Here is a 1,074-nt window from a genome sequence, read left to right on the forward strand (position 1 = left end):
GTCCCTGCCTAGAAAGGCCCCTGGTCTGTGTGTCTGCAACCCTGAAGGGTGGGCTGCCCTCAGGCTCTTAAGTGCCAGCTCCCAAGCCTCCCCAGGTACCCTTCTCACCTGTGTTCAAGGGAGCTGATTGAACCTGGACTGCTGGGACCATCCCAGGCTTAAACTGAAAGTCCAAGATGGTCACTCTGGTCACCTAGGCATGGAGTCAGGCCCAGTGGGATCTCACCTGCCCTCCCTTCTCTCCTGCACAGAGGCCTTATGGACCCCCAGGCTGGCTGTGGGCACCCCACACCACCAGCATCCCAGGCATCTACCCTAAGACTCTCACCCTCATTCCCCAAGCACTGGGGCTGCCTGGCCCCCAAGACTGGAATGCCCCTGTGGCTGGGTGTCCCATGAGAAGCTTGAGGAAACTCCAAGACCAGGATGGGTGGGATATCCCAGCTTGGGGGGCCCCACCTCGACTCCTGGGGTTCCTCTGGGCTCTCCTACCAAGACCAAGTCACACTCCTTGGTGACCCCCCTGGTCTGTGGGTCTTATCTATGGGGAAGCTGCCTCAGTTTCCCTCTGCAGCTCCCTGAGGCCCACAGATTTCTGAACTCTATCACATATATAATTTAAGTTTTATATGTTATATATATATATATAAAATGAGATTAACCCAGCCCTGGGAAAAAGCCTTGAGGGAGGGGGAAGAATCACAGTTACAGGAAAATTGTGCTCTGAGTGCCTCAGGATAACTTGACTTTTTTTAAAATGGAAAAAAAATTTAAGTAAAATAATTTTATACAACTCAACACAGCTGGCTGGATTCTTTTACTAGTGATCCTCTTTAAGAGTCGATTTGGCAACCTGTCCTGTACATAACAGCACTGTAGCAATAAATGACATTTTATGACAATACTTGGCTCTCCCTTGATCTTTCAGCTGTTGTGTGCTTACGGATGAAAAGGGGGGTGAGGAAGGTGATGCCCACTGGGATGCCTGAGCACACCCCGCCAAGGATGGCACCGGGCATACGTGCTCCAGGGATGGTGCCACTTCCTGTGTGCGCGTGCATGGCTCCCAGGGCA

Source organism: Bison bison, unplaced genomic scaffold (assembly GCF_000754665.1).
Source record: "Bison bison bison isolate TAMUID 2011002044 unplaced genomic scaffold, Bison_UMD1.0 scf7180017864203, whole genome shotgun sequence".
NCBI lineage: Eukaryota > Metazoa > Chordata > Mammalia > Artiodactyla > Bovidae > Bison > Bison bison.